Genomic DNA, 19,618 nt, shown 5'->3' on the forward strand with positions numbered 1-19,618 from the left:
CCGAGTGTGTAATGTGCGGAGCGGAGCCGAGTGTGTAATGTGCGGAGCCAAGTGTGTAATGTGCGGAGCGGAGCCGAGTGTGTAATGTGCGGAGCCGAGTGTGTAATGTGCGGAGCGGAGCCGAGTGTGTAATGTGCGGAGCCGAGTGTGTAATGTGCGGAGCCGAGTGTGTAATGTGCGGAGCGGAGCCGAGTGCGTAATGTGCGGAGCGGAGCCGAGTGCGTAATGTGCGGAGCAGAGCCGAGTGCGTAATGTGCGGAGCGGAGCCGAGCGTGTAATGTGCGGAGCGGAGCCGAGCGTGTAATGTGCGGAGCGGAGCCGAGCGTGTAATGTGCGGAGCGGAGCCGAGTGTGTAATGTGCGGAGCGGAGCCGAGTGTGTAATGTGCGGAGCGGAGCCGAGCGTGTAATGTGCGGAGCCGAGCGTGTAATGTGCGGAGCGGAGCCGAGCGCGTAATGTGCGGAATGGAGCCGAGCGCGTAATGTGCGGAGCGGAGCCGAGCGTGTAATGTGCGGAGCGGAGCCGAGCGTGTAATTTGCGGAGCGGAGCCGAGCGTGTAATGTGCGGAGCGGAGCCGAGCGTGTAATGTGCGGAGCCGAGCGTGTAATGTGCGGAGCGGAGCCGAGCGTGTAATGTGCGGAGCGGAGCCGAGCGTGTAATGTGCGGAGCGGAGCCGAGCGTATAATGTGCGGAGCGGAGCCGAGCGTGTAATGTGCGGAGCCGAGCGTGTAATGTGCGGAGCCGAGCGTGTAATGTGCGGAGCGGAGCCGAGGGTGTAATGTGCGGAGCGGAGCCGAGCGTGTAGTGAGCGGAGCCGAGCGTGTAATGTGCGGAGCGGAGCCGAGCGTGTAATGTGCGGAGCGTAGCCGAGCGTGTAATGTGCGGAGCCGAGCGTGTAATGTGCGGAGCCGAGCCGAGCGTGTAATGTGCGGAGCCGAGCCGAGCGTGTAATGTGCGGAGCGGAGCCGAGCGTGTAATGTGCGGAGCGGAGCCGATCGTGTAATGTGCGGAGCCGAGCGTGTAATGTGCGGAGCGGAGCCGAGCGTGTAATGAGCGGAGCCGAGCGTGTAATGTGCGGAGCGGAGCCGAGCGTGTAATGTGCGGAGCGTAGCCGAGCGTGTAATGTGCGGAGCCGAGCGTGTAATGTGCGGAGCCGAGCCGAGCGTGTAATGTGCGGAGCCGAGCCGAGCGTGTAATGTGCGGAGCGGAGCCGAGCGTGTAATGTGCGGAGCGGAGCCGATCGTGTAATGTGCGGAGTCGAGGGTGTAATGTGCGGAGCGGAGCCGAGGGTGTAATGTGCGGAGCGAAGCCGAGTGTGTAATGTGCGGAGCCGAGCGTGTAATGTGCGGAGCGGAGCCGAGCGTGTAATGTGCGGAGTCGAGGGTGTAATGTGCGGAGCGGAGCCGAGGGTGTAATGTGCGGAGCGAAGCCGAGTGTGTAATGTGCGGAGCGGAGCCGAGCGTGTAATGTGCGGAGCGGAGCCGAGTGTGTAATGTGCGGAGCGGAGCCGAGTGTGTAATGTGCGGAGCGGAGCCGAGTGTGTAATGTGCGGAGCGGAGCCGAGCGTGTAATGTGCGGAGCCGAGCGTGTAATGTGCGGTGCGGAGCCGAGCGTGTAATGTGCGGAGCGGAGCCGAGTGTGTAATGTGCGGAGCGGAGCCGAGTGTGTAATGTGCGGAGCGGAGCCGAGTGTGTAATGTGCGGAGCGGAGCCGAGCGTGTAATGTGCGGAGCCGAGCGTGTAATGTGCGGTGCGGAGCCGAGCGCGTAATGTGCGGAGCGGAGCCGAGCGTGTAATGTGCGGAGCCGAGCGTGTAATGTGCGTAGCGGAGCCGAGCGTGTAATGTGCGGAGCGGAGCCGAACGTGTAATGTGCGGAGCGGAGCCGAGCGTGTAATGTGCGGAGCGGAGCCCAGTGTGTAATGTGCGGAGCGGAGCCCAGTGTGTAATGTGCGGAGCGGAGCCGAGCGTGTAATGTGCGGAGCCGAGCCGAGCGTGTAATGTGCGGAGCCGAGCGTGTAATGTGCGGAGCCGAGCCGAGCGTGTAATGTGCGGAGCCGAGCGTGTAATGTGCGGAGCCGAGCCGAGCGTGTAATGTGCGGAGCGGAGCCGAGCGTGTAATGTGCGGAGCCGAGCGTGTAATGTGCGGAGCGGAGCCGAGCGTGTAATGTGCGGAGCGGAGCCGAGTGTGTAATGTGCGCAGCCGAGCGTGTAATGTGCGGAGCGGAGCCGAGCGTGTAATGTGCGGAGCGGAGCCGAGCGTGTAATGTGCGGAGCCGAGGGTGTAATGTGCGGAGCGGAGCCGAGGGTGTAATGTGCGGAGCGAAGCCGAGCGCGTAATGTGCGGAGCGGAGCCGAGCGCGTAATATGCGGAGCGGAGCCGAGCGCGTAATGTGCGGAGCGGAGCCGAGCGTGTAATGTGCGGAGCGGAGCCGAGTGTGTAATGTGCGGAGCCGAGTGTGTAATGTGCGGAGCGGAGCCGAGTGTGTAATGTGCGGAGCCGAGTGTGTAATGTGCGGAGCGGAGCCGAGTGTGTAATGTGCGGAGCGGAGCCGAGTGTGTAATGTGCGGAGCGGAGCCGAGCGTGTAATGTGCGGAGCCGAGCGTGTAATGTGCGGAGCGCAGCCGAGCGTGTAATGTGCGGAGCGGAGCCGAGCGTGTAATGTGCGGACCGGAGCCGAGTGTGTAATGTGCGGAGCGGAGCGTGTAATGTGCGGAGCGGAGCCGAGCGTGTAATGTGCGGAGCGGAGCCGAGTGTGTAATGTGCGGAGCGGAGCGTGTAATGTGCGGAGCGGAGCCGAGCGTGTAATGTGCGGAGCGGAGCCGAGCGTGTAATGAGCGGAGCCGAGTGTGTAATGTGCGGATCCGAGCGTGTAATGTGCGGAGCGGAGCCCAGCGTGTATTGTGCGGAGCGGAGCCGAGCGTGTAATGTGCGGAGCGGAGCCGAGCGTGTAATGAGCGGAGCCAAGTGTGTAATGTGCGGAGCGGAGCCGAGTGTGTAATGTGCGGAGCGGAGCCGAGCGTGTAATGTGCGGAGGGGAGCCGAGCGTGTAATGTGCGGAGCCGAGCGTGTAATGTTCGGAGCGGAGCCGAGCGTATCATGTGCGGAGCCGAGCGTGTAATGTGCGGAGCGGAGCCGAGGGTGTAATGTGCGGAGCGGAGCCGAGCGTGTAATGAGCGGAGCCGAGTGTGTAATGTGCGGAGCGGAGCCGAGTGTGCAATGTGCGGAGCCGAGTGTGTAATGTGCGGAGCCGAGTGTGTAATGTGCGGAGCGGAGCCGAGTATGTAATGTGCGGAGCCGAGTGTGTAATGTGCGGAGCAGAGCCGAGTGTGTAATGTGCGGAGCGGAGCCGAGCGTGTAATGTGCGGAGCCGAGTGTGTAATGTGCGGAGCGGAGCCGAGTGTGTAATGTGCGGAGCGGAGCCGAGTGTGTAATGTGCAGAGCGGAGCCGAGTGTGTAATGTGCGGAGCCAAGTGTGTAATGTGCGGAGCCGAGTGTGTAATGTGCGGAGCGGAGCCGAGTGTGTAATGTGCGGAGCGGAGCCGAGTGCGTAATGTGCGGAGCGGAGCCGAGTGCGTAATGTGCGGAGCGGAGCCGAGTGCGTAATGAGCGGAGCCGAGCGTGTAATGTGCGGAGCGGAGCCGAGCGTGTAATGTGCGGAGCGGAGCCGAGCGTGTAATGTGCGGAGCCGAGTGTGTAATGTGCGGAGCGGAGCCGAGTGTGTAATGTGCGGAGCGGAGCCGAGTGTGTAATGTGCGGAGCGGAGCCGAGCGTGTAATGTGCGGAGCGGAGCCGAGCGTGTAATGTGCGGAGCCGAGCGTGTAATGTGCGGAGCGGAGCCGAGCGTGTAATGTGCGGAGCGGAGCCGAGCGTGTAATGTGCGGAGCGGAGCCGAGCGTGTAATGTGCGGAGCGGAGCCGTGTGTGTAATGTGCTGAGCGGAGCCGAGTGTGTAATGTGCGGAGCGGAGCCGTGTGTGTAATGTGCGGAGCGGAGCCGAGTGTGTAATGTGCGGAGCGGAGCCGAGTGTGTAATGTGCGGAGCGGAGCCGAGTGTGTAATGTGCGGAGCCGAGTGTGTAATGTGCGGAGCGGAGCCCAGTGTGTAATGTGCGGAGCGGAGCCCAGTGTGTAATGTGCGGAGCGGAGCCCAGTGTGTAATGTGCGGAGCCGAGTGTGTAATGTGCGGAGCCGAGTGTGTAATGTGCGGAGCCGAGTGTGTAATGTGCGGAGCGGAGCCGAGTGTGTAATGTGCGGAGCCGAGTGTGTAATGTGCGGAGCAGAGCCGAGCGTGTAATGTGCGGAGCGGAGCCGAGCGTGTAATGTGCGGAGCGGAGCCGAGTGTGTAATGTGCGGAGCGGAGCCGAGTGTGTAATGTGCGGAGCGGAGCCGAGTGTGTAATGTGCAGAGCGGAGCCGAGTGTGTTATGTGCGGAGCCGAGTGTGTAATGTGCGGAGCGGAGCCGAGTGTCTAATGTGCAGAGCCGAGTGTGTAATGTGCGGAGCGGAGCCGAGCGTGTAATGTGCGGAGCGGAGCCGAGCGTGTAATGTGCGGAGCGGAGCCGAGCGTGTAATGTGTGGAGCGGAGCCGAGCGTGTAATGTGCGGAGCGGAGCCCAGTGTGTAATGTGCGGAGCGGAGCCCAGTGTGTAATGTGCGGAGCGGAGCCCAGTGTGTAATGTGCGGAGCGGAGCCGAGCGTGTAATGTGCGGAACGGAGCCGAGTGTGTAATGTGCGGAGCGGAGCCGAGTGTGTAATGTGTGGAGCCGAGTGTGTAATGTGCGGAGCCGAGCGTGTAATGTGCGGAGCGGAGCCGAGGGTGTAATGTGCGGAGCGGAGCCGAGCGTGTAATGAGCGGAGCCGAGTGTGTAATGTGCGGAGCGGAGCCGAGTGTGTAATGTGCGGAGCCGAGTGTGTAATGTGCGGAGCCGAGTGTGTAATGTGCGGAGCGGAGCCGAGTGTGTAATGTGCGGAGCAGAGCCGAGTGTGTAATGTGCGGAGCGGAGCCGAGCGTGTAATGTGCGGAGCGGAGCCGTGTGTGTAATGTGCGGAGCGGAGCCGAGTGTGTAATGTGCGGAGCGGAGCCGAGTGTGTAATGTGCGGAGCGGAGCCGAGTGTGTAATGTGCGGAACCAAGTGTGTAATGTGCGGAGCGGAGCCGAGTGTGTAATGTGCGGAGCTGAGTGTGTAATGTGCGGAGCGGAGCCGAGTGTGTAATGTGCGGAGCGGAGCCGAGCGTGTAATGTGCGGAGGGGAGCCCAGTGTGTAATGTGCGGAGCGGAGCCCAGTGTGTAATGTGCGGAGCGGAGCCCAGTGTGTAATGTGCGGAGCGGAGCCGAGCGTGTAATGTGCGGAACGGAGCCGAGTGTGTAATGTGCGGAGCGGAGCCGAGTGTGTAATGTGCGGAGCCGAGTGTGTAATGTGCGGAGCCGAGCGTGTAATGTGCTTAGCGGAGCCGAGCGTGTAATGTGCGGAGCGGAGCCGAGTGTGTAATGTGCGGAGCCGAGTGTGTAATGTGCGGAGCCGAGTGTGTAATGTGCGGAGCCGAGTGTGTAATGTGCGGAGCGGAGCCGAGCGTGTAATGTGCGGAGCGGAGCCGAGTGTGTAATGTGCGGAGCGGAGCGTGTAATGTGCGGAGCGGAGCCGAGCGTGTAATGTGCGGAGCCGAGTGTGTAATGTGCGGAGCCGAGTGTGTAATGTGCGGAGCCGAGTGTGTAATGTGCGGAGCGGAGCCGAGCGTGTAATGTGCGGAGCGGAGCCGAGTGTGTAATGTGCGGAGCGGAGCCGAGTGTGTAATGTGCGGAGCGGAGCCGAGTGTGTAATGTGCGGAGCGGAGCCGAGTGTGTAATGTGCGGAGCCAAGTGTGTAATGTGCGGAGCGGAGCCGAGTGTGTAATGTGCGGAGCCGAGTGTGTAATGTGCGGAGCCGACTGTGTAATGTGCGGAGCGGAGCCGAGTGTGTAATGTGCGGAGCGGAGCCGAGCGTCTAATGTGCGGAGCGGAGCCGAGTGTGTAATGTGCGGAGCGGAGCCGAGCGTGTAATGTGCAGAGCGGAGCCGAGCGTGTAATGTGCGGAGCGGAGCCGAGCGTGTAATGTGCAGAGCGGAGCCGAGCGTGTAATGTGCAGAGCGGAGCCGAGCGTGTAATGTGCGGAGCGGAGCCGAGCGTGTAATGTGCAGAGCGGAGCCGAGCGTGTAATGTGCGGAGCGGAGCCGAGTGTGTAATGTGCGGAGCGGAGCCGAGTGTGTAATGTGCGGAGCGGAGCCGAGTGTGTAATGTGCGGAGCGGAGCCGAGCGTGTAATGTGCGGAGCCGAGCGTGTAATGTGCGGAGCGGAGCCGAGCGCGTAATGTGCGGAGCGGAGCCGAGTGTGTAATGTGCGGAGCGGAGCCGAGTGTGTAATGTGCGGAGCGGAGCCGAGTGTGTAATGTGCGGAGCCAAGTGTGTAATGTGCGGAGTGGAGCCGAGTGTGTAATGTGCGGAGCCGAGTGTGTAATGTGCGGAGCGGAGCCGAGTGTGTAATGTGCGGAGCCGAGTGTGTAATGTGCGGAGCCGAGTGTGTAATGTGCGGAGCGGAGCCGAGTGTGTAATGTGCGGAGCGGAGCCGAGTGTGTAATGTGCGGAGCGGAGCCGAGTGCGTAATGTGCTGAGCGGAGCCGAGTGCGTAATGTGCGGAGCAGAGCCGAGTGCGTAATGTGCGGAGCGGAGCCGAGCGTGTAATGTGCGGAGCGGAGCCGAGTGTGTAATGTGCGGAGCGGAGCCGAGCGTGTAATGTGCGGAGCGGAGCCGAGCGTGTAATGTGCGGAGCGGAGCCGAGCGTGTAATGTGCGGAGCGGAGCCGAGCGTGTAATGTGCGGAGGGGAGCCCAGTGTGTAATGTGCGGAGCGGAGCCCAGTGTGTAATGTGCGGAGCGGAGCCCAGTGTGTAATGTGCGGAGCGGAGCCGAGCGTGTAATGTGCGGAACGGAGCCGAGGGTGTAATGTGTGGAGCGGAGCCGAGTGTGTAATGTGCGGAGCGGAGCCGAGTGTGTAATGTGCGGAGCCGAGTGTGTAATGTGCGGAGCAGAGCCGAGTGTGTAATGTGCGGAGCGGAGCCGAGCGTGTAATGTGCGGAGCGGAGCCGAGCGTGTAATGTGCGGAGCGGAGCCGAGTGTGTAATGTGCGGAGCGGAGCCGAGTGTGTAATGTGCGGAGCGGAGCCGAGTGTGTAATGTGCGGAGCCAAGTGTGTAATGTGCGGAGCGGAGCCGAGTGTGTAATGTGCGGAGCCGAGTGTGTAATGTGCGGAGCGGAGCCGAGTGTGTAATGTGCGGAGCCGAGTGTGTAATGTGCGGAGCCGAGTGTGTAATGTGCGGAGCGGAGCCGAGTGTGTAATGTGCGGAGCGGAGCCGAGTGCGTAATGTGCGGAGCGGAGCCGAGTGCGTAATGTGCGGAGCAGAGCCGAGTGCGTAATGTGCGGAGCGGAGCCGAGCGTGTAATGTGCGGAGCGGAGCCGAGCGTGTAATGTGCGGAGCGGAGCCGAGCGTGTAATGTGCGGAGCGGAGCCGAGTGTGTAATGTGCGGAGCGGAGCCGAGTGTGTAATGTGCGGAGCGGAGCCGAGCGTGTAATGTGCGGAGCCGAGCGTGTAATGTGCGGAGCGGAGCCGAGCGCGTAATGTGCGGAGTGGAGCCGAGCGCGTAATGTGCGGAGCGGAGCCGAGCGTGTAATGTGCGGAGCGGAGCCGAGCGTGTAATTTGCGGAGCGGAGCCGAGCGTGTAATTTGCGGAGCGGAGCCGAGCGTGTAATGTGCGGAGCGGAGCCGAGCGTGTAATGTGCGGAGCCGAGCGTGTAATGTGCGGAGCGGAGCCGAGCGTGTAATGTGCGTAGCGGAGCCGAGCGTGTAATGTGCGGAGCGGAGCCGAGCGTATAATGTGCGGAGCGGAGCCGAGCGTGTAATGTGCGGAGCCGAGCGTGTAATGTGCGGAGCCGAGCGTGTAATGTGCGGAGCGGAGCCGAGGGTGTAATGTGCGGAGCGGAGCCGAGCGTGTAATGAGCGGAGCCGAGCGTGTAATGTGCGGAGCGTAGCCGAGCGTGTAATGTGCGAAGCCGAGCGTGTAATGTGCGGAGCCGAGCCGAGCGTGTAATGTGCGGAGCGGAGCCGAGCGTGTAATGTGCGGAGCGGAGCCGATCGTGTAATGTGCGGAGCCGAGCGTGTAATGTGCGGAGCGGAGCCGAGCGTGTAATGTGCGGAGCGGAGCCGAGCGTGTAATGAGCGGAGCCGAGCGTGTAATGTGCGGAGCGGAGCCGAGCGTGTAATGTGCGGAGCGTAGCCGAGCGTGTAATGTGCGGAGCCGAGCGTGTAATGTGCGGAGCCGAGCCGAGCGTGTAATGTGCGGAGCCGAGCCGAGCGTGTAATGTGCGGAGCGGAGCCGAGCGTGTAATGTGCGGAGCGGAGCCGATCGTGTAATGTGCGGAGCCGAGCGTGTAATGTGCGGAGCGGAGCTGAGCGTGTAATGTGCGGAGCGGAGCCGAGTGTGTAATGTGCGGAGCCGAGCGTGTAATGTGCGGAGCCGAGCCGAGCGTGTAATGTGCGGAGTCGAGGGTGTAATGTGCGGAGCGGAGCCGAGGGTGTAATGTGCGGAGCGAAGCCGAGCGCGTAATGTGCGGAGCGGAGCCGAGCGCGTAATGTGCGGAGCGGAGCCGAGCGCGTAATGTGCGGAGCGGAGCCGAGCGTGTAATGTGCGGAGCGGAGCCGAGTGTGTAACGTGCGGAGCCGAGTGTGTAATGTGCGGAGCGGAGCCGAGTGTGTAATGTGCGGAGCCGAGTGTGTAATGTGCGGAGCGGAGCCGAGTGTGTAATGTGCGGAGCCGAGTGTGTAATGTGCGGAGCCGAGTGTGTAATGTGCGGAGCGGAGCCGAGCGTGTAATGTGCGGAGCGGAGCCGAGTGTGTAATGTGCGGAGCGGAGCCGAGTGTGTAATGTGCGGAGCGGAGCCGAGTGTGTAATGTGCGGAGCGGAGCAGAGTGTGTAATGTGCGGAGCGGAGCCGAGCGTGTAATGTGCGGAGCGGAGCCGAGCGTGTATTGTGCGGAGCCGAGCGTGTAATGTGCGGAGCGGAGCCGAGTGTGTAATGTGCGGAGCCGAGTGTGTAATGTGCGGAGCGGAGCCGAGTGTGTAATGTGCAGAGCCGAGTGTGTAATGTGCGGAGCGGAGCCGAGTGTGTAATGTGCGGAGCGGAGCCGAGCGTGTAATGTGCGGAGCGGAGCCGAGCGTGTAATGTGCGGAGCGGAGCCGAGCGTGTAATGTGCGGAGCGGAGCCCAGTGTGTAATGTGCGGAGCGGAGCCCAGTGTGTAATGTGCGGAGCGGAGCCCAGTGTGTAATGTGCGGAGCGGAGCCGAGCGTGTAATGTGCGGAACGGAGCCGAGTGTGTAATGTGCGGAGCGGAGCCGAGTGTGTAATGTGCGGAGCCGAGTGTGTAATGTGCGGAGCCGAGCGTGTAATGTGCTTAGCGGAGCCGAGGGTGTAATGTGTGGAGCGGAGCCGAGCGTGTAATGTGCGGAGCGGAGCCGAGTGTGTAATGTGCGGAGCCGAGTGTGTAATGTGCGGAGCCGAGTGTGTAATGTGCGGAGCCGAGTGTGTAATGTGCGGAGCCGAGCGTGTAATGTGCGGAGCGGAGCCGAGCGTGTAACGTGCGGAGCGGAGCCGAGTGTGTAATGTGCGGAGCGGAGCCGAGTGTGTAATGTGCGGAGCGGAGCCGAGTGTGTAATGTGCGGAGAGGAGCCGAGTGTGTAATGTGCGGAGCCAAGTCTGTAATGTGCGGAGCGGAGCCGAGTGTGTAATGTGCGGAGCCGAGTGTGTAATGTGCGGAGCGGAGCCGGGTGTGTAATGTGCGGAGCCGAGTGTGTAATGTGCGGAGCCGAGTGTGTAATGTGCGGAGCGGAGCCGAGTGTGTAATGTGCGGAGCGGAGCCGAGCGTGTAATGTGCGGAGCGGAGCCGAGTGTGTAATGTGCGGAGCGGAGCCGAGCGTGTAATGTGCAGAGCGGAGCCGAGCGTGTAATGTGCGGAGCGGAGCCGAGTGTGTAATGTGCGGAGCGGAGCCGAGTGTGTAATGTGCAGAGCGGAGCCGAGTGTGTAATGTGCGGAGCGGAGCCGAGCGTGTAATGTGCGGAGCCGAGCGTGTAATGTGCGGAGCGGAGCCGAACGTGTAATGTGCGGAGCGGAGCCGAGCGTGTAATGTGCGGAGCGGAGCCCAGTGTGTAATGTGCGGAGCGGAGCCCAGTGTGTAATGTGCGGAGCGGAGCCGAGCGTGTAATGTGCGGAGCCAAGTCTGTAATGTGCGGAGCGGAGCCGAGTGTGTAATGTGCGGAGCCGAGTGTGTAATGTGCGGAGCGGAGCCGGGTGTGTAATGTGCGGAGCCGAGTGTGTAATGTGCGGAGCGGAGCCGAGTGTGTAATGTGCGGAGCGGAGCCGAGCGTGTAATGTGCGGAGCGGAGCCGAGCGTGTAATGTGCGGAGCGGAGCCGAGCGTGTAATGTGCAGAGCGGAGCCGAGCGTGTAATGTGCGGAGCGGAGCCGAGTGTGTAATGTGCGGAGCGGAGCCGAGTGTGTAATGTGCGGAGCGGAGCCGAGTGTGTAATGTGCGGAGCGGAGCCGAGCGTGTAATGTGCGGAGCCGAGCGTGTAATGTGCGGTGCGGAGCCGAGCGCGTAATGTGCGGAGCGGAGCCGAGCGTGTAATGTGCGGAGCCGAGCGTGTAATGTGCGTAGCGGAGCCGAGCGTGTAATGTGCGGAGCGGAGCCGAACGTGTAATGTGCGGAGCGGAGCCGAGCGTGTAATGTGCGGAGCGGAGCCCAGTGTGTAATGTGCGGAGCGGAGCCCAGTGTGTAATGTGCGGAGCGGAGCCGAGCGTGTAATGAGCGGAGCCGAGCGTGTAATGTGCGGAGCGGAGCCGAGCGTGTAATGTGCGGAGCGTAGCCGAGCGTGTAATGTGCGGAGCCGAGCGTGTAATGTGCGGAGCCGAGCCGAGCGTGTAATGTGCGGAGCCGAGCGTGTAATGTGCGGAGCCGAGCCGAGCGTGTAATGTGCGGAGCCGAGCCGAGCGTGTAATGTGCGGAGCCGAGCCGAGCGTGTAATGTGCGGAGCCGAGCGTGTAATGTGCGGAGCGGAGCCGAGCGTGTAATGTGCGGAGCGGAGCCGAGTGTGTAATGTGCGCAGCCGAGCGTGTAATGTGCGGAGCGGAGCCGAGCGTGTAATGTGCGGAGCGGAGCCGAGCGTGTAATGAGCGGAGCCGAGGGTGTAATGTGCGGAGCGGAGCCGAGGGTGTAATGTGCGGAGCGAAGCCGAGCGCGTAATGTGCGGAGCGGAGCCGAGCGCGTAATATGCGGAGCGGAGCCGAGCGCGTAATGTGCGGAGCGGAGCCGAGCGTGTAATGTGCGGAGCGGAGCCGAGTGTGTAATGTGCGGAGCCGAGTGTGTAATGTGCGGAGCGGAGCCGAGTGTGTAATGTGCGGAGCCGAGTGTGTAATGTGCGGAGCGGAGCCAAGTGTGTAATGTGCGGAGCGGAGCCGAGTGTGTAATGTGCGGAGCGGAGCCGAGCGTGTAATGTGCGGAGCCGAGCGTGTAATGTGCGGAGCGCAGCCGAGCGTGTAATATGCGGAGCGGAGCCGAGCGTGTAATGTGCGGACCGGAGCCGAGTGTGTAATGTGCGGAGCGGAGCGTGTAATGTGCGGAGCGGAGCCGAGCGTGTAATGTGCGGAGCGGAGCCGAGTGTGTAATGTGCGGAGCGGAGTGTGTAATGTGCGGAGCGGAGCCGAGCGTGTAATGTGCGGAGCGGAGCCGAGCGTGTAATGAGCGGAGCCGAGTGTGTAATGTGCGGATCCGAGCGTGTAATGTGCGGAGCGGAGCCCAGCGTGTAATGTGCGGAGCGGAGCCGAGCGTGTAATGTGCGGAGCGGAGCCGAGCGTGTAATGAGCGGAGCCAAGTGTGTAATGTGCGGAGCGGAGCCGAGTGTGTAATGTGCGGAGCGGAGCCGAGCGTGTAATGTGCGGAGCGGAGCCGAGCGTGTAATGTGCGGAGCCGAGCGTGTAATGTTCGGAGCGGAGCCGAGCGTATCATGTGCGGAGCCGAGCGTGTAATGTGCGGAGCGGAGCCGAGGGTGTAATGTGCGGAGCGGAGCCGAGCGTGTAATGAGCGGAGCCGAGTGTGTAATGTGCGGAGCGGAGCCGAGTGTGCAATGTGCGGAGCCGAGTGTGTAATGTGCGGAGCCGAGTGTGTAATGTGCGGAGCGGAGCCGAGTATGTAATGTGCGGAGCCGAGTGTGTAATGTGCGGAGCAGAGCCGAGTGTGTAATGTGCGGAGCGGAGCCGAGCGTGTAATGTGCGGAGCCGAGTGTGTAATGTGCGGAGCGGAGCCGAGTGTGTAATGTGCGGAGCGGAGCCGAGTGTGTAATGTGCAGAGCGGAGCCGAGTGTGTAATGTGCGGAGCCAAGTGTGTAATGTGCGGAGCCGAGTGTGTAATGTGCGGAGCGGAGCCGAGTGTGTAATGTGCGGAGCGGAGCCGAGTGCGTAATGTGCGGAGCGGAGCCGAGTGTGTAATGTGCGGAGCCGAGTGTGTAATGTGCGGAGCGGAGCCCAGTGTGTAATGTGCGGAGCGGAGCCCAGTGTGTAATGTGCGGAGCGGAGCCCAGTGTGTAATGTGCGGAGCCGAGTGTGTAATGTGCGGAGCCGAGTGTGTAATGTGCGGAGCGGAGCCGAGTGTGTAATGTGCGGAGCCGAGTGTGTAATGTGCGGAGCAGAGCCGAGCGTGTAATGTGCGGAGCGGAGCCGAGCGTGTAATGTGCGGAGCGGAGCCGAGTGTGTAATGTGCGGAGCGGAGCCGAGTGTGTAATGTGCGGAGCGGAGCCGAGTGTGTAATGTGCAGAGCGGAGCCGAGTGTGTAATGTGCGGAGCCGAGTGTGTAATGTGCGGAGCGGAGCCGAGTGTCTAATGTGCAGAGGCGAGTGTGTAATGTGCGGAGCGGAGCCGAGCGTGTAATGTGCGGAGCGGAGCCGAGCGTGTAATGTGCGGAGCGGAGCCGAGCGTGTAATGTGTGGAGCGGAGCCGAGCGTGTAATGTGCGGAGCGGAGCCCAGTGTGTAATGTGCGGAGCGGAGCCCAGTGTGTAATGTGCGGAGCGGAGCCCAGTGTGTAATGTGCGGAGCGGAGCCGAGCGTGTAATGTGCGGAACGGAGCCGAGTGTGTAATGTGCGGAGCGGAGCCGAGTGTGTAATGTGCGGAGCCGAGTGTGTAATGTGCGGAGCCGAGCGTGTAATGTGCTTAGCGGAGCCGAGGGTGTAATGTGTGGAGCGGAGCCGAGTGTGTAATGTGCGGAGCGGAGCCGAGTGTGTAATGTGCGGAGCCGAGTGTGTAATGTGCGGAGCCGAGTGTGTAATGTGCGGAGCAGAGCCGAGTGTGTAATGTGCGGAGCGGAGCCGAGCGTGTAATGTGCGGAGCGGAGCCGAGCGTGTAATGTGCGGAGCGGAGCCGAGTGTGTAATGTGCGGAGCGGAGCCGAGTGTGTAATGTGCGGAGCGGAGCCGAGTGTGTAATGTGCGGAGCCAAGTGTGTAATGTGCGGAGTGGAGCCGAGTGTGTAATGTGCGGAGCCGAGTGTGTAATGTGCGGAGCGGAGCCGAGTGTGTAATGTGCGGAGCCGAGTGTGTAATGTGCGGAGCCGAGTGTGTAATGTGCGGAGCGGAGCCGAGTGCGTAATGTGCGGAGCGGAGCCGAGTGCGTAATGTGCGGAGCGGAGCCGAGTGCGTAATGTGCGGAGCGGAGCCGAGTGCGTAATGTGCGGAGCGGAGCCGAGTGCGTAATGAGCGGAGCCGAGCGTGTAATGTGCGGAGCGGAGCCGAGCGTGTAATGTGCGGAGCGGAGCCGAGTGTGTAATGTGCGGAGCGGAGCCGAGTGTGTAATGTGCGGAGCGGAGCCGAGCGTGTAATGTGCGGAGCGGAGCCGAGCGTGTAATGTGCGGAGCGGAGCCGAGCGTGTAATGTGCGGAGGGGAGCCCAGTGTGGAATGTGCGGAGCGGAGCCCAGTGTGTAATGTGCGGAGCGGAGCCCAGTGTGTAATGTGCGGAGCGGAGCCGAGCGTGTAATGTGCGGAACGGAGCCGAGTGTGTAATGTGCGGAGCGGAGCCGAGTGTGTAATGTGCGGAGCCGAGTGTGTAATGTGCGGAGCCGAGCGTGTAATGTGCTTAGCGGAGCCGAGGGTGTAATGTGTGGAGCGGAGCCGAGTGTGTAATGTGCGGAGCGGAGCCGAGTGTGTAATGTGCGGAGCCGAGTGTGTAATGTGCGGAGCAGAGCCGAGTGTGTAATGTGCGGAGCGGAGCCGAGCGTGTAATGTGCGGAGCGGAGCCGAGCGTGTAATGTGCGGAGCGGAGCCGAGTGTGTAATGTGCGGAGCGGAGCCGAGTGTGTAATGTGCGGAGCGGAGCCGAGTGTGTAATGTGCGGAGCCGAGTGTGTAATGTGCGGTGCCAAGTGTGTAATGTGCGGAGCGGAGCCGAGTGTGTAATGTGCGGAGCCGAGTGTGTAATGTGCGGAGCGGAGCCGAGTGTGTAATGTGCGGAGCCGAGTGTGTAATGTGCGGAGCCGAGTGTGTAATGTGCGGAGCGGAGCCGAGTGCGTAATGTGCGGAGCGGAGCCGAGTGCGTAATGTGCGGAGCGGAGCCGAGTGCGTAATGTGCGGAGCGGAGCCGAGTGCGTAATGTGCGGAGCGGAGCCGAGTGCGTAATGTGCGGAGCGGAGCCGAGTGCGTAATGAGCGGAGCCGAGCGTGTAATGTGCGGAGCGGAGCCGAGCGTGTAATGTGCGGAGCGGAGCCGAGCGTGTAATGTGCGGAGCGGAGCCGAGTGTGTAATGTGCGGAGCGGAGCCGAGCGTGTAATGTGCGGAGCCGAGCGTGTAATGTGCGGAGCGGAGCCGAGCGCGTAATGTGCGGAGCGGAGCCGAGCGCGTAATGTGCGGAGCGGAGCCGAGCGTGTAATGTGCGGAGCGGAGCCGAGCGTGTAATTTGCGGAGCGGAGCCGAGCGTGTAATGTGCGGAGCGGAGCCGAGCGTGTAATGTGCGGAGCCGAGCGTGTAATGTGCGGAGCGGAGCCGAGCGTGTAATGTGCGTAGCGGAGCCGAGCGTGTAATGTGCGGAGCGGAGCCGAGCGTATAATGTGCGGAGCGGAGCCGAGCGTGTAATGTGCGGAGCGGAGCCCAGTGTGTAATGTGCGGAGCGGAGCCCAGTGTGTAATGTGCGGAGCGGAGCCGAGTGTGTAATGTGCGGAGCCGAGTGTGTAATGTGCGGAGCCGAGCGTGTAATGTGCGGAGCCGAGCGTGTAATGTGCGGAGCGGAGCCGAGCGTGTAATGTGCGGAGCCGAGCGTGTAATGTGCGGAGCCGAGCGTGTAATGTGCGGAGCGGAGCCGAGGGTGTATTGTGCGGAGCGGAGCCGAGCGTGTAATGAGCGGAGCCGAGCGTGTAATGTGCGGAGCGGAGCCGAGCGTGTAATGTGCGGAACGGAGCCGAGTGTGTAATGTGCGGAGCGGAGCCGAGTGTGTAATGTGCGGAGCCGAGTGTGTAATGTGCGGAGCCGAGCGTGTAATGTGCTTAGCGGAGCCGAGGGTGTAATGTGTGGAGCGGAGCCGAGTGTGTAATGTGCGGAGCGGAGCCGAGTGTGTAATGTGCGGAGCCGAGTGTGTAATGTGCGGAGCAGAGCCGAGTGTGTAATGTGCGGAGCGGAGCCGAGCGTGTAATGTGCGGAGCGGAGCCGAGCGTGTAATGTGCGGAGCGGAGCCGAGTGTGTAATGTGCGGAGCGGAGCCGAGTGTGTAATGTGCGGAGCGGAGCCGAGTGTGTAATGTGCGGAGCCGAGTGTGTAATGTGCGGTGCCAAGTGTGTAATGTGCGGAGCGGAGCCGAGTGTGTAATGTGCGGAGCCGAGTGTGTAATGTGCGGAGCGGAGCCGAGTGTGTAATGTGCGGAGCCGAGTGTGTAATGTGCGGAGCCGAGTGTGTAATGTGCGGAGCGGAGCCGAGTGCGTAATGTGCGGAGCGGAGCCGAGTGCGTAATGTGCGGAGCGGAGCCGAGTGCGTAATGTGCGGAGCGGAGCCGAGTGCGTAATGTGCGGAGCGGAGCCGAGTGCGTAATGTGCGGAGCGGAGCCGAGTGCGTAATGAGCGGAGCCGAGCGTGTAATGTGCGGAGCGGAGCCGAGCGTGTAATGTGCGGAGCGGAGCCGAGCGTGTAATGTGCGGAGCGGAGCCGAGCGTGTAATGTGCGGAGCGGAGCCGAGTGTGTAATGTGCGGAGCGGAGCCGAGCGTGTAATGTGCGGAGCCGAGCGTGTAATGTGCGGAGCGGAGCCGAGCGCGTAATGTGCGGAGCGGAGCCGAGCGCGTAATGTGCGGAGCGCAGCCGAGCGTGTAATATGCGGAGCGGAGCCGAGCGTGTAATGTGCGGACCGGAGCCGAGTGTGTAATGTGCGGAGCGGAGCGTGTAATGTGCGGAGCGGAGCCGAGCGTGTAATGTGCGGAGCGGAGCCGAGTGTGTAATGTGCGGAGCGGAGTGTGTAATGTGCGGAGCGGAGCCGAGCGTGTAATGTGCGGAGCGGAGCCGAGCGTGTAATGAGCGGAGCCGAGTGTGTAATGTGCGGATCCGAGCGTGTAATGTGCGGAGCGGAGCCCAGCGTGTAATGTGCGGAGCGGAGCCGAGCGTGTAATGTGCGGAGCGGAGCCGAGCGTGTAATGAGCGGAGCCAAGTGTGTAATGTGCGGAGCGGAGCCGAGTGTGTAATGTGCGGAGCGGAGCCGAGCGTGTAATGTGCGGAGCGGAGCCGAGCGTGTAATGTGCGGAGCCGAGCGTGTAATGTTCGGAGCGGAGCCGAGCGTATCATGTGCGGAGCCGAGCGTGTAATGTGCGGAGCGGAGCCGAGGGTGTAATGTGCGGAGCGGAGCCGAGCGTGTAATGAGCGGAGCCGAGTGTGTAATGTGCGGAGCGGAGCCGAGTGTGCAATGTGCGGAGCCGAGTGTGTAATGTGCGGAGCCGAGTGTGTAATGTGCGGAGCGGAGCCGAGTATGTAATGTGCGGAGCCGAGTGTGTAATGTGCGGAGCAGAGCCGAGTGTGTAATGTGCGGAGCGGAGCCGAGCGTGTAATGTGCGGAGCCGAGTGTGTAATGTGCGGAGCGGAGCCGAGTGTGTAATGTGCGGAGCGGAGCCGAGTGTGTAATGTGCAGAGCGGAGCCGAGTGTGTAATGTGCGGAGCCAAGTGTGTAATGTGCGGAGCCGAGTGTGTAATGTGCGGAGCGGAGCCGAGTGTGTAATGTGCGGAGCGGAGCCGAGTGCGTAATGTGCGGAGCGGAGCCGAGTGTGTAATGTGCGGAGCCGAGTGTGTAATGTGCGGAGCGGAGCCCAGTGTGTAATGTGCGGAGCGGAGCCCAGTGTGTAATGTGCGGAGCGGAGCCCAGTGTGTAATGTGCGGAGCCGAGTGTGTAATGTGCGGAGCCGAGTGTGTAATGTGCGGAGCGGAGCCGAGTGTGTAATGTGCGGAGCCGAGTGTGTAATGTGCGGAGCAGAGCCGAGCGTGTAATGTGCGGAGCGGAGCCGAGCGTGTAATGTGCGGAGCGGAGCCGAGTGTGTAATGTGCGGAGCGGAGCCGAGTGTGTAATGTGCGGAGCGGAGCCGAGTGTGTAATGTGCAGAGCGGAGCCGAGTGTGTAATGTGCGGAGCCGAGTGTGTAATGTGCGGAGCGGAGCCGAGTGTCTAATGTGCAGAGGCGAGTGTGTAATGTGCGGAGCGGAGCCGAGCGTGTAATGTGCGGAGCGGAGCCGAGCGTGTAATGTGCGGAGCGGAGCCGAGCGTGTAATGTGTGGAGCGGAGCCGAGCGTGTAATGTGCGGAGCGGAGCCCAGTGTGTAATGTGCGGAGCGGAGCCCAGTGTGTAATGTGCGGAGCGGAGCCCAGTGTGTAATGTGCGGAGCGGAGCCGAGCGTGTAATGTGCGGAACGGAGCCGAGTGTGTAATGTGCGGAGCGGAGCCGAGTGTGTAATGTGCGGAGCCGAGTGTGTAATGTGCGGAGCCGAGCGTGTAATGTGCTTAGCGGAGCCGAGGGTGTAATGTGTGGAGCGGAGCCGAGTGTGTAATGTGCGGAGCGGAGCCGAGTGTGTAATGTGCGGAGCCGAGTGTGTAATGTGCGGAGCCGAGTGTGTAATGTGCGGAGCAGAGCCGAGTGTGTAATGTGCGGAGCGGAGCCGAGCGTGTAATGTGCGGAGCGGAGCCGAGCGTGTAATGTGCGGAGCGGAGCCGAGTGTGTAATGTGCGGAGCGGAGCCGAGTGTGTAATGTGCGGAGCGGAGCCGAGTGTGTAATGTGCGGAGCCAAGTGTGTAATGTGCGGAGTGGAGCCGAGTGTGTAATGTGCGGAGCCGAGTGTGTAATGTGCGGAGCGGAGCCGAGTGTGTAATGTGCGGAGCCGAGTGTGTAATGTGCGGAGCCGAGTGTGTAATGTGCGGAGCGGAGCCGAGTGCGTAATGTGCGGAGCGGAGCCGAGTGCGTAATGTGCGGAGCGGAGCCGAGTGCGTAATGTGCGGAGCGGAGCCGAGTGCGTAATGTGCGGAGCGGAGCCGAGTGCGTAATGAGCGGAGCCGAGCGTGTAATGTGCGGAGCGGAGCCGAGCGTGTAATGTGCGGAGCGGAGCCGAGTGTGTAATGTGCGGAGCGGAGCCGAGTGTGTAATGTGCGGAGCGGAGCCGAGCGTGTAATGTGCGGAGCGGAGCCGAGCGTGTAATGTGCGGAGCGGAGCCGAGCGTGTAATGTGCGGAGGGGAGCCCAGTGTGGAATGTGCGGAGCGGAGCCCAGTGTGTAATGTGCGGAGCGGAGCCCAGTGTGTAATGTGCGGAGCGGAGCCGAGCGTGTAATGTGCGGAACGGAGCCGAGTGTGTAATGTGCGGAGCGGAGCCGAGTGTGTAATGTGCGGAGCCGAGTGTGTAATGTGCGGAGCCGAGCGTGTAATGTGCTTAGCGGAGCCGAGGGTGTAATGTGTGGAGCGGAGCCGAGTGTGTAATGTGCGGAGCGGAGCCGAGTGTGTAATGTGCGGAGCCGAGTGTGTAATGTGCGGAGCAGAGCCGAGTGTGTAATGTGCGGAGCGGAGCCGAGCGTGTAATGTGCGGAGCGGAGCCGAGCGTGTAATGTGCGGAGCGGAGCCGAGTGTGTAATGTGCGGAGCGGAGCCGAGTGTGTAATGTGCGGAGCGGAGCCGAGTGTGTAATGTGCGGAGCCGAGTGTGTAATGTGCGGTGCCAAGTGTGTAATGTGCGGAGCGGAGCCGAGTGTGTAATGTGCGGAGCCGAGTGTGTAATGTGCGGAGCGGAGCCGAGTGTGTAATGTGCGGAGCCGAGTGTGTAATGTGCGGAGCCGAGTGTGTAATGTGCGGAGCGGAGCCGAGTGCGTAATGTGCGGAGCGGAGCCGAGTGCGTAATGTGCGGAGCGGAGCCGAGTGCGTAATGTGCGGAGCGGAGCCGAGTGCGTAATGTGCGGAGCGGAGCCGAGTGCGTAATGTGCGGAGCGGAGCCGAGTGCGTAATGAGCGGAGCCGAGCGTGTAATGTGCGGAGCGGAGCCGAGCGTGTAATGTGCGGAGCGGAGCCGAGCGTGTAA

The sequence above is a fragment of the Phyllobates terribilis genome, unplaced genomic scaffold (genome assembly GCF_046119375.1).
Source record: "Phyllobates terribilis strain yellow unplaced genomic scaffold, ASM4611937v1 Scaffold_1__5_contigs__length_1240528914, whole genome shotgun sequence".
NCBI lineage: Eukaryota > Metazoa > Chordata > Amphibia > Anura > Dendrobatidae > Phyllobates > Phyllobates terribilis.